Raw genomic sequence first — 12949 nt, 5'->3', positions numbered from 1 at the left:
TTCTATCAAAGATCACCCCAAAATCATTAGGCTTCAGTTTCTGACATGTTGCAAGTACCATCAGTCTTATCCCCACACATACCACAAACTGGTGTCATAATCTAATATTCACACAATGTTCCACTACAAGCATCAGCTGTAGTGCATCTCACTAACTCATCTGGTTATTCACGCTGTATACTTTTATTATATATTACATCAAGTATGCATAGAGTAAGTTTTGAAAACCATACACTAATAGGCAAACAGGCTTGGAGCTGTAATCGTTATCACAGTCTGTCAGTCATTAAGCTGGGAACACTGGCTTCGTGCATACAGCTTTTGATTTGGAGAAAGCAAGTATTGCCGTTCCAATGCCAGAGTGTGCTGCAGCAGTGCAGAGAGCAGAATCAGCAGAATAATGAACACAGCTTGAGAGACTAATCAACGCACGACTCTGGTCCATAGGGAGTTACCAGACTCCTTTGGCATCAACTTTAAGAGTCACAAAAATGTATCTTCGCGAATTCAAAACAGTCTCACAAATAAAGCCACAGAGAGGCATCTACTGCAGAGGGTTCGGTAAGTCATTAATTCAAGTGTGCATGCTGCATGGGCTAACTAAACAACCATTAAAAGCCAATGAAGGCATGAGAGAAACACAGATGGAGAAACAGACCAACACACACACACACACACACACAAAAAAAGGAGTATACTCACAGTGCAATGAATCAAGCAGCAGCAGTGGCAGCCATGGAGTTCAAGTTGATGAAGCAGAGAGCACCTACTGCTGGAACCTACAGAAGACAGAGAGACAGAAACGGGCAGAGAAAAACAGAGACAGAAAGACAAACAAAACGTGTGAGAGTGTGAGAGAGAGAATGAAGAGGGAGGGTGATGGAAAGGGAAACAGAGAAAGTCCAACAGAGACAGAGGGAGAGAAGAAGAGAGAGCATTTTGTTAGTTTGCCTGAGGCACATCTCTTAACATCATGGCTCATTTTCAGAGCAAGTCATTGTTCTGGCATGGCGTTACAGAACAGATATCAGATTTAATGGTACATTTAGCACCCAGGGAAATTCATCTAAAAAAACACTTTACTATACAAATGGACACAACTTGATGCATATGGCCTCATTTGAGCTTCAAACGGCCCTGTGGTTTTGTTCTAAGCAACAATCACTGCTGTACTTTTCTGCAGGCATTAAATATAGTTTGTTTATTGTAGCTGTTGAATAAATGTATGTGCAGATACAGTTTAAATGTGAGTGCATATACAGTATTTCCTAATAATTCCTAGTGTTGTTTTCCTGGGTGCAGTGCTGCATGTAGTTTGGTCTAGAAAGATGAAAATGACACTCCAGTGAGCAGCTCAACTGAAGTAGCATCATTACACAAACATCAGATTTAGTGATACACTCAGGGAACTTCTTTTTCTCATTGTGGGTAGAAAAGCTGTTGCTGCATCAGAAACCAAAGCTGGCACAGACACAATCAACCGCATTTGCTAGTTTAATCCTGTAGTGATCCTTGAGGTTTAACTGTCAGACAATCATCATTTTCACTGTTTGTGTGCATATTTCAGTGTATCAGGTTTTACATTGTTAAATATATACACAATGCTCGTTTGAGCGACTGCAAACATCTATCTGGTCCTGGTATCCTGCTTGCTGAAAATAAACTGGACAGTGACAGTTCTTCTAATCCTGCTGGTGGATTTAATGTCAGCTGTGAAGGGAAGAGCACATTTTCTGTCAGTGGATTGAATTGAATTGCTCAGCCCATTTGCAAATCCTATCCTCCTTTTTGCTGTAGGATCTGTTCAGGGTGCGTCATTTAGGAGACAAAATAGGCGGCTCCATGAGTGTTGCTATGCAACCGAGAAAAACTTAACGTAAAATCACCCGACCCCCCCACCCCCAAACCCACTGTTATTAGGGATTCAATCTTCAGAATCATTCTGGATTAAGTTATCCGAAGACGAAGCATCTTGTTGGGGAATAAAAATAGCCACAGTCATCTCGGGAGCATTGGCTTTTTTCATGAGCCTATTTACTTGCTTCAGGATGGAAAAATGATCTGTCAAAATGGGAATGTGGAGGGAAAATCCTTGGACGTTCCATGGTGATAAAACTGTTGGTGTACATTAGTGAATAAAGGCAGTTTCAAAATTGTACCTTGGTGTATAAGCTTCCCCTTTACTCCTGTGGAGCTTCAAATCTTCATACTGTGTGTGAGTGTGTGTGTGTGTGTGTGTTTGTGTTTGTTTATGTGCAGCTCATCTCAGAGTGAATGAGGAACTAACCGGCATGCAGACTCACACACATTATCACATAACTCGAGGTATGACACACAATTCTTTGACCAACAGTGAGACACAATTACACTGGAATAATTTCATGTGGTGATCCTGTTAGCCTCTTATGTAACCTTCATTACTATGCAGTGCATTCACCCAACCCCCACAGCTTTGATGACACCTAATGAACATTTCTGGCACAAACCGCCAACAGCTTGCTGAACTGTCAGTGTGCATGCTGGGTAGAGGGAAATTGATTTTTTTTTTTTCACAATCTGGATCCTATATTTGTAGTTCTTACCATTATTCCAATGGATTATGATCACATTTTTCCCCACCAATTTAATTGCTGAGCTCTGAGAAGTAGCGCACACAAGCAGACTGATGATTGAATAGGCTGTAAATAAACTATTAACATTATCAAAAGATTAGAGAAAATCAGTCCATTCGATTTTGCAGAATTACTGTCTGGGTCACTGTTTATCCTGCGATCACTGTTTTTACTTATTTCAAACAAATGGTTTAGAGAATATGGTCAAACTGGAGATAAGATAAAGAAAGGTGAATTTTCCTTTAAACAATGCAATGTAGTCAGGAGATGCAGTATCTCTTCTATGTCATGATGGGTGGTCCTGAGTAAGTACCACAACTAATAGCTGACTAGTTGTGTCATGAGTAACATTTAGAACAGATGAAGGATCAGGAGTCTCGCTGCACACAGTTGTGGCTCATTTTCATAATAGTGTAAGATCAGGAACAACACTTCTAAAGCTGAAGATGGTTAGAAGCAGAATTATACATTTGATGCTCTGTTAGTTTTTAGTGTTACTGAATGACAGTGCAGTGTCCTCCCACACACTCTCAGAGCCACACACACCTGGGAGCTGTTGACCTAAGCAGGTCAGCTGGATCAGTCACTAGTTAAGCAGCTCAGTGGACATATGACAGGAGAACAATTACTGAAAAAGATTGGTTTTGTTCATTTTTTCTGCCTTTGTTTAACACTCTGAAACTGGCAGCCTTGCAGTCATCAGCTCTGTGTTCTGGTTATTTCTCCTCAGAGGCTGCTCCAGTATCAGCATAACACTGTTTGTTTTGCACATTTCTGCTGACTTAAATTTAAGTGCTGTGTTTGCAGGTGCCACTGCATGCATGTGTGAACTCTGCTGACTGCAATCCCTACCTCATACCTAGTAAACAACAGCTGGTTCCAGTGGTCCATCTGCTACCTGTAAATTCCCGTCCACAGGACTCACAGCTCTCACATACTATTGTTTTTTTCTGGGACACTGCGAGTGTGTGTTGCTGCTTTGAAACTATAATAACAGTTTGAGTTTTCAACTAGCACACTAGACAGTAAACATGCTTTTACTTGACTGTCTGAGTTCTTTCAAAGCATGACTTGATGGCTTGAAAATAAAAACAGTGATTACTGCTGTGGCTGATGTCTGAAAGGTATGTTCAATATCTAAAGTGTAGGGCTGGAAAATTAACCAAAGTATCAAAACTGATACTGACTTCATCTTGCTTATATCAGTTAATTTAATGAATGGTTTACTCAATGTCCCCTTAAAAAAACACTACTTCATGTTCTGTCACGTGCCTTACTCAGAGGGGAGCTGGCGATATGACACGAGTAACACAAGCGCAAACACTGCGCCTCAACCCGAGCAGCTTATACCTACAAAGAATGCCATGTCTGTTGTTTGGGCACATTTTGGCACAAGAGATCATATTCAAACAAAAAAAGAGAGACTGATAAGTGCTAAAGTAATTGTTTATTATTGTAATTGAGTTAAAGTTTGAAATAATCATGACAATGATTTACAGTCATATCACCCAACCCTCTACAGTCAATGTATGTGAATTAAGCTTCAGAGTCCCAGTGTTTGTTTACTGCAAAGCAGTTATTAATTGAACAAAAGTGTCAAAGGACAAATTGTTTACTAAAAAGGCCAAAAGATGCTCATTCAATCACACTCAAATATATTTGGATAATCTTAATTACTGTTTTTCCTTGACAATGTTAACATGACGTTTGAGCTGATCGCCACAGTGTATGATGGTCTTTGTTTGGTCCAGTACCTGAACACTTAGCACTGATTTACCATTCATACTTGCTCTAGATGTTTTTCACCTGACCTCGCAGAGCACCTTCACCATCCTCAAACTATTGCAAGGTTTTACGAGCATAATTTGCTGACTCACTCTCATCAACACTGACTGCAAAGAAGAACCACTGAATCACCTGCAGGACAACAGCATGAAGATCATCAAATCAAAAACCAGAGCGATGAGTGTTTGGGTTTATTACAAACAATACTTTGAATGAGTCATGTAACCTCAATTGTGCATAATACCTACTTGAAATCAGGATTAAGGTATAATGGCCCTAGAATCCAACCATTCATCAATTACACACATACCACGCGACCACACTCACTAAGCTAGACAAGGCTTGCATGTATTCCTTGGAGGTTACTAAGGTATCTAAAAAAGACTTTTCTGTCTTGCTCAGTGGCATTTCAGGAGAACTGTAAGCTCCAATGGGCATAACATACTCAATTTGTTAAAGCTCTTAGTACAAATCTGCTATTTGTGTCTCCAGCTCTGACCATCATCTTTCACTAAATTTAAGCAACTGCAATGCAAGCCTGTCTTAAAACATAAGACCTGTGTTTTACTTAAATATGGTGTGTTGGATATAGTATAAGTCTGTGGTTGAGTACAAAGACACACAGGAAGCCTTTACACAACAACAGGGCTCAGTGGAAGACCACAGACAAATCATCACTTAAAATCCTGAGCTTAGTGGCAGAGGCGACGCCACACAGACGAGGAAATTACCACCATCAGATGTGACTTACTAAATACACGGGTCAGTCCTGCTGGATGCGACATGAATATGCACATACAGCCCATCCCAGGCTTCAGAATAGTTGTTATGCTAGGTCCTCTATGCCATCTTTGTCATCATCCCCTGTCTTTCTGCTCTACCTTGTCCTTGTCTCCATAACAACCATCTCCAAAACTACTCTGCATTTTCAGTGACAGCCTGGGTGCTGCTGGAGGTGAGAGGGGCTCCACAGTGACAACTACTACTGTGACTCCTCATTTAATTGACAGATAACAAGGGCAGGTGAGCTAGAGTGGGGAAATCAGAAAACTGGAGCCTACTTGTGGCAACCTCATTATCCCTGTTTTATGTTTTACTCCATAATAATCTTAAAAATTCCAGACTAGCCATATTTGAAAAATTGCCTCAAGGGAATTAGTGCAGACAAATGTGTATTTTGTAAATAAAAATGAAATGAGAGAATGAAAGTAATTTCTTTTAGGCTGTAGAGCCTATTGAACTGCTGAAGTTGCCCTTCTGAAGTTAATGAATCTTTCACACATCAGTGCAGCATTTGATACATACAGCAGTAGACTATTCCACACTTCATGGTCAACACTGCTTGGGGAGTATTGGCACAGCTCTCAAATAGTTAAAGATAGGGCTGCAGGATTTCTGCAGTCACTGAACTGGCTCTGTGGCTGGTCAACCAACAGTCACTTTTTCTGAAAGCCCAGCAGCAGAAAACAAGGTAACTACATCTTCTACAGTATGTATACAGTACAGTATCTTCTCCAAGCACTCTGGCTACTCATGATGCTGTACTACGTACAAATCACGACTCATTGTAATTCATCACAGGCTAAGACAAAACTCTGGCACATTATCCATACTTAATTCTGTGTTTTGACACCTCACCTTCATCACAACAAGTCTGTGGGGTATTCAGCAAGCGTAACATAAAGGTTCAGTTAAAGTGTGCTAAAGAAAGCTAAGGATGGCTTCAGTTGAGGTTATTTAAAGAGCTTTACGCCAAAACAAGAAGAATTGAATTAAGCTCCAAAAAAACTAACAGCGTGAAAAACATAACCCCTGACAAAATGATCGATGGCACAAATCTAAAGCTAATTACAGTAGAGAACTCTGCAAAACAAAAGTAACATTAACAAGTGCTTCAGGGTTTCCTGCAGTGAATTCCCAGTGTATAAGTCCAGCCGCCAGGCCTACCAGCTTTTCTGGCAGGGACCCTGGTCGTGAAAATTTTATCACACAACTTTCACAGACCTACAAAGCAAGAGCAGGATTTTCAAATGTATGCACTTTGAAAAGTTATTCCAGTGAGAGAAAATTTTATTTGGTCGGCAGCGGCAGCCAAGTTGGGTCAGAAATCTCAATACATCCACATTAGTGTGACTTCAAAACGACAACAAAAGGGGTAATGTAAAGTACAGGTGCTGTGTTTTGAACTTTGTTTTTTTGTGAAGTATATAGACATACATACATTTTACATATATGAATTTATATTACCAGTTGTTTAAATGACTTAAAATGCAAGTGGAAAAAAGAAAGATTGTACAGGTATTACATAAAGCTTTGTGAATCATGAAAAGAGAGTTGAGGAAACCTTTTTCATTTTTAAGAACAGCCTCTTGAAAAACATGGGAATCATTGATCATACATACATTTTGATTATTTTATTATCTAGAGTGCTTTTAAGTGGCAACTACAGTTTCTCCATTTATCTCCAGAGTTGGCAGAGGAAGCTTCCAAATTGTTTGATTACCCAGTCGATTTACTTTGTCGTTACCTGCCCTGAGTTCTCCCACATGGATGAAATGGGAATATAAGTGTGGAACCGTGCCAATCAACACCTCAGCCACAAAAATATGGCTGGAGGATAAATAGCAGTAAAACATATCAATATTAGAAAGGCAGACAGATAAAAATATGCACTGAGATAAAAGGGCACACAGGTTACATGAGGCCATCCTATACCGATTCAGGAAGTGGTCTCTCACCAATGCCTCTGGTGTTTTTGAGGTCACCTTTAACAGATTCGAGCATTTTAAAGACAGTTCTCGTTTCTGCTTCAGGAAAGGTGCTATCACTGAATCAAGTTAAGACTAGGTATGTGAAAATGAGCACAATAACTCTTCATGGTAAAAAAAAAAACTTTAACAAGCTCTTACTCTCTGGCTTGCTACATCTGGAAATCACTGTTAGGTTTAACATCATGACCTTTAATTCTCCTGCAAGTCAACGGTATAATTTCAGGTTGACTCAAATCTACTGCTCAGAACTGACTCAGATCTGCTGCCTTGCAGTGACACTGAACCCAGAAAAACAAGAACTTAACACAAACCATCAAACACAATGTCTACAACATAGATGTGTGTGTGTGTTGCGTATTCCTGCTTAGAACTGATTAGAAAGAAATAAGTTGGGGGAGGGAGTGAGATAATCCAAAATACGTACAGCAAAAATAGTCACAGATAAACCACAATCAAGTTGTTTTAACTGCACTGCTGAGCACATACTTTTTTTTTCCTTCACATCTGAGCAAAAGAGAAAAGGGTTAGAAAAAACAGTCATCCCCCATCTCAATCTTAGTGTGCATTTCTCTCTCTTTCATTCACAGGCTCCATTATTAGAGGTAAAACCCTGTAAAGGATCCTTTTTTATTATGGCTGGAATTTCTATGCAGACTGTAAAGGATTGTGCTGAAAATGCTGAGAGTGGAGTCAGGGTGCAAACAACAGCCCCTGTAAGCAGATGAACTTTCTCCTCTAAACATTTTTTCAAGCTGAGAAAGCTGATCCAACACAAAGTCAATACTCACAAAGAGGAGAAAGAGATGCACATGGCTGATACAATGCCATATAAGAAAGAAGAGAACTGAACAGGACAACAAAATGTAAACATCGATCTTTGTTTCAAAAAAGGTTCAGTTAGATGAACAGACGCAAGCATTTCTGAGCAGTCGCACTGTCATTGTTGTTCCAAAACACTGAACTAAAGAAGCTGCTCTCATTAACATGTAAGCCAGTCTGTTCAATGCAACACATTCTGCTTAATTAGAGGGTGTCCTATCAGCACTGAAAGCTCCTTGTCCAAACTCAGGACAGGAGGTGATAATGATGATACATAGACTGGCTCGTGACTTCCTCTCCTCAGCTCCTCCCTGACTTCACTTCATCTTATCTGTCCGCACACACAACCTTTTCTCCGTGGATCTCTTAAGTCCTGTGTGATCATCCTGTACATATGTGTCTCCGAGCCAGTCAGTCACGCTAGCAAGCCTCGGCCTCACTGAGCAGACAGCAACAGTTGTTTGCCCCCTTGAAGAACAGGAAGAGGAGGGTTAAAAAAAAAAAAAACGAACTACTTACATAGCACTGGTGTGTATCCGATCAGTGGCCCAGGCAGACGAATGGGGAGAGAGAGCCACATGACAAACACAGTCGAGGTGAAGCTGGTGCATGAATGAGAGACAGAGAGTGAGGGAGGAAGAGCTCAAGCGCTATGGAAGGAGGGAGGGAACAAGCACAAGAGTGGCTGATGATGATGATGAGGGAGCCAAAAACATAACAGAACACAGACAGAGGAGAGTGGCAGGAAAAACAAGTACAGGATGGTGAGAATCTAATCAACTTGGCTTCTCACATTTGAACAATGTGAAAGAAGAAAAACCTGAAGGGAAGAAGAAGAATAAGAGGATGACTGACAAGAAGAGAGATACACTTGGACTGGACACTCTGTAGCAGTAGTAATTCATGTTCAGTCCCCATGTGAGACCAGCTCCTACAACAGTGACAACATCAAGGTCCTGACGTTGTTCCGCGAGGATGAAAAAGGAAAAGAAATGAGAGAGCGGGGATGAGCTGAACCTCCCAGTAAGACTGAATTCCCAAAGAGACCTATCACTTCCATGATACCTCTTAACCTTACATTTTGCAGGAAGAGCCAGAGTAGAGCAGCTGTCAACCTCCACAGATATGGACCTGAACACAGGGCAGCCTCAAGTACAAATTCAGTGGATGATTCAAGAGCCTGATGGTTTGTGGTGTGAGCTAGTCTAGACAGAGGAAGTGATCTCCCTTTCCTAAACAAGTACTGTTAAACAGACAAGGCATGAACCTGTACAGCCAATCAACGGTTATGTTTTGCTGGAAATTTGGTAAATAACAGTGTGTGAATGTGTGTTACCCTCCTTGGGCCTGCAGTTACACCCCATGGCTGTAGAGCTAGATAAAATGTCTGAACAGGGCTGCTCACACGCAATGACAAAATGACAGGAAAGAAAACTACCCTTAAACTTCCACTGATAGCCTGGGCTTTTATTTGCTTCAGTCACTGAATTCAACCGGCCTATATGTGGGACAGGCATTTATATTGGACAGGCCTTTAATTCCTTTCACACAAAACTCGTGCACAAAGGTGCAAAGATGGGAAATACTTTCAAACTGATTATTGAAACCTGTATGAATATTACTTGTAAAAAAAATTACCTGACTGTCAAATAACATATTACAAATCATTAATTTGATCTAACTCAGAGAGACAGAGCATCTAGGCCAACCCCGTGCACAGAGAGAGAGAGAGCAAGAGACAGAGTGAGACTAAGGTAGGCCACTGGTATCAAAATACCAGTGGCCTACCTTAGAGGATGAAAGCTGGAGGTTACCATAGTTATTTAAACCTTTATTTTCATGAGCAAATTTGATGACTGACAGTTTAAATTTCACGTTGTACCTCACAACAATACATTCAAAGAACCAGGTGTCTGAGACCTGCGTTTATTTGACAAATTGTGCAGCCACACCAGGCCAGTAAAAGGGTCACGGGCGTTTAATTGGGACTCGTTGTCCAATTGAAGTTTTACGGTATAAATGATTTATGGTATATATCTCATTGGTTAGTGCTCAAAACTATGTCCAAGGTTTAAAACAACTACTAAAATATGGCTGTGACTGAAATGTTATTTTGTAAAGAAAGGTTAAGAACGGCATAGAAATGTTCCAAAAAACATGAGTCACATTTTTCACATTATGAAAATGTTATTTTACTGTGAAAATCAGATAATGGATCTGAATAGGCCTTTCTCACAGCCGACATCTTGACTCGTCATAGCAGGAAAAGCACAGGTGAAACAAATTTCATTGTCGATGGCTCAGCTCTATTAAGCATCTCAGTAATCCATGCCAACGTGCCAGTGGGCTTTCAATGTTATCATTTACACCTGTGCTTTTTCAGCTATGACATGCCAAAATGTCTGTGGTGAAAAAAACATCTATTCATAGCTAAAATGTTCATCTGACGAGGGACTCCTTTCCCACAGTGAGAAAAAAACCTTTCAGTGGTTGAACAAAGCAACACATTTGGTGAAAACTGAACTTACTTCTCTGCAAAATCCATTAGCATAATCAGCCTTGTCCATTTTTTTTTCTCTTTTTTTCAAAGTTCATGACTTACTGTATGCAAGTCATAAATAAATGTTTTTATTAGAAACTTCATTTCTAGGTCAAGAAAAGTGATTTTCTTTTCAATTTCTCTAGTGTAAGTGGAACGGCTATGGTATGACAACTCAGTGCAATGTATGCATTCAGTCTCCGACCTAGTTATGAAGTGTCAACCCACTTGGCGGAAAGTGAATGAGATTTTCTTCCCTCCTGCTTCCACAGAAAGGAAAACATGCCCAGTGCTATAGCATCTACGTAACAATGTATATTAACAAAAAGCATCACTTCCTATCAGGAACTGCCATTAGAGACAGTTTTTTTTCAAAGGGTGGAGGGGAAACTTTTGGACTTCAAGACACTGAAACAATCACATCACATTGAGCTGATTCTGTTGCTAATTTTGCATGCTACGCACCATTCCCTGCAAACTCAAACATCTTCAAGAGGATGCAATGTCTTCAATATGGTCATCAACATGTGTGCAGCTCATGAGCCTGGCTAAAACAGACTAAACTAGACAACATCAGAGTTTCCACATCGAATACGCCTTGTTTCCAGTACTGCTTCCATAGTTACTCACTCTTGCTAGACATACAAGACATTTGTTAAAATTAGGTGGGCGCTATGGGCCACTATTTTACAATCAAAACAACTCTGAGGCATTCTAGCCAAAGGCTTCTCAGCTTTTTAATGGTATTTGTCAGAATTAAGATAGAGACAGTTGAAAACTACCAGTGTTTTCCAGTGTTTAGTCTCAGTAGCACAGCGGTACTAAATTAGCTTGAAGAGGCCATTTCCTATTGGCCACAAAGGTACTGTGCCTGCAGATGTCAGTGCAGTTGGCAGATGAGTGGTGAGGTCTACGTGACCCCCATCATCTGTGCTGACATCTGGACCATATGTCTTCTACACTGAGGGGCCAGGGTCCACTTTCAGAATAAAAACAGGGCACAGGGGGTGGAATCAGTCCAAGGACCCACAAGGGCATTGGTTATAAAGAGATGCAAGGGCTGGCAGGTTATTAAATAGCAAGAGTGCAGCATTAAGTGTGGGCATTTTTATGAAGGGAGACAATGTGCACAAGTTTTAACTTATCAAAGAAATATGCACTTTATAGCATGTGCTTCATCATGTCATGAGTAATCCATAAACAAGAAATAAATCTGAAAACTGATACAGAGCAAAAAGAGCAAACCAAAGAAATCTCCATCTTGCCATTCTTAAAGACCCTTACTTTCTAAGGATGATATATGAAGGGATCATGTGGAGAACTGGGAAAAGGAAGAAGAAGGATGAAGTCAGGGATGTGAAGCAAGTAAGATAAAAGTAAAGTAAGGGGGATGGGATGAAGTCAAGCCAGAGGGTTGCCAGTAATCAGCCATCTGAATGTCCTCTTAAAAAAAAGACAGCTGATACAAGCAGGAATTTCCTGGGAGATGGATTAAATAACACAGAGCCTTTGTAGCCTTTGTGGTCGCTGATGCTCCCCTATATCAGGGATCAGATTAAGCATAGCTCCAAGAAAATATTACAGCACTGATCGCTCCACGTCACCATGGGATACAGTGATGATATTGAATTTTGCTCAAGGGTGAATTCAATACTCTAGATACATAAACATGTGGGGTACACTACATGCACTGCAGGTTGACCACTCAAGGATGTTGGATAATGTCACTTGTTAAGGAAAACACTGCTCCGTTTGAAACGAGCAGGGTGAAATAACATACCTTTCATTCTTACTACAAAGGTTCACAATATTTGCTGACTATTTTGCAGATTTTATTGAACCAAAAAAACAAAATGGAAATAAAAATCCAAATGTTTCCGTCCACATTTCACTGGGGCAGGTTTGCCTGTGAGCACTGAATCTTCAGTGACTCTGAAATCCCATGAGTCACCTGTTACAAACTGTCTGCGAGCACACTTAATGTCAGATGACTTCCAAGACAAATGCCTGTGGTTAGACACCATAATGTATGGCCAACCTACCATTAAGGTTTACTGTCTTTGATCTGTCAGTGTGAGGTACGTGTTTGTATGTGAGGCACTACTTCTTGCATAAATATCATTGTTGTGCGTGCATTCACACAGCTGTTTCACATCACTGCCCTCACACATATGTTGGCACGTCTTTCACTTCGTCATCCTCATCCATCCCCCTGTTTACCAGAGAGTGATACAATCCCTCACTCCCATTTTTATTTTCCCAACTGGGAGTGACAGGGCCCAGAACAGGATCATCCATCCCACTGTCCTTCACTATCAGCTGCTCTACCTGCAGGTAGGAGGACTCAGCGCAATCACAGCTTTGTCACTGTAATGACTTCCTTTTACATGTTGTTGCCGCAGCAATAAAGTGAGTGAAGAATG

The 12949-nt window shown here is 40.6% G+C and overlaps 1 protein-coding gene across 2 annotated transcripts in view; it reads right to left on the bottom strand.

The window, feature by feature from the left end:
- The window catches only part of peak1 (pseudopodium-enriched atypical kinase 1), a 103925-nt gene that overhangs the window by 50964 nt on the left and 40012 nt on the right, over positions 1-12949 (bottom strand). For both annotated transcript variants that reach the window (XM_071492827.1, XM_071492834.1), the window contains one exon: positions 703-779. The gene's annotated coding sequence lies outside the window, so the exon portion shown is untranslated. The remainder of the gene's footprint in view (positions 1-702; positions 780-12949) is intronic.

Source organism: Trachinotus anak, unplaced genomic scaffold, assembly GCF_046630095.1.
Source record: "Trachinotus anak isolate AG129_WGS33_773 ecotype Australia unplaced genomic scaffold, CSIRO_AGI_Tana_v1 ptg000002l, whole genome shotgun sequence".
NCBI lineage: Eukaryota > Metazoa > Chordata > Actinopteri > Carangiformes > Carangidae > Trachinotus > Trachinotus anak.
Note: the sequence above shows the minus strand (reverse complement) of the source record. Positions and strands in the feature narration are given on the sequence as shown.